Source organism: Penaeus monodon, chromosome 25, assembly GCF_015228065.2.
Source record: "Penaeus monodon isolate SGIC_2016 chromosome 25, NSTDA_Pmon_1, whole genome shotgun sequence".
Lineage (NCBI taxonomy): Eukaryota > Metazoa > Arthropoda > Malacostraca > Decapoda > Penaeidae > Penaeus > Penaeus monodon.
The window spans coordinates 40,956,679-40,957,169 of NC_051410.1; positions in this window are offsets into that span (position 1 = coordinate 40,956,679).

Below are 491 nucleotides of genomic sequence, written 5' to 3' on the forward strand. Positions count from 1 at the left end.
ATTCATCGAGACCAAAACAACCATCCATGAAGCCAGAGTTCGGCGCGGGAATCGGCGAGGCAGCAGCCGGAGGGTCTTTGTATTCATGGCCAGACGTTCCGACGGCGTGCGCCCCCGAATGGTGTGTTGGTGAGGGAGGAGGGCGTCGTGGTGTGGACTGGGTGGAGAACGGGGTGATGGTGGCTTTTTGTGCTGTTGGAGATATTTCCGCCGGCGTTTCGACTGGAATGTTCCAAACGGAGGCGACGTCGGAATCACCTTGGATGTGTCTGTATATGCTAATGTTAGTGACGGGGATGATGGCCGTGTTTTTGGCGATTCCGTTATGCTAATGAGGTCGAAATTACACCATTCGGGAACCGGGCGGCGCATAGTGTTACACGTTTATGGAGATGCGAATCCTCGTTTTTCGATGAATTTTATATGCAGGCGTTTCCTGTTTCTTCTGTTATAATTGTATAATCCTAATGGCTAAAGTGATGCATAGACAC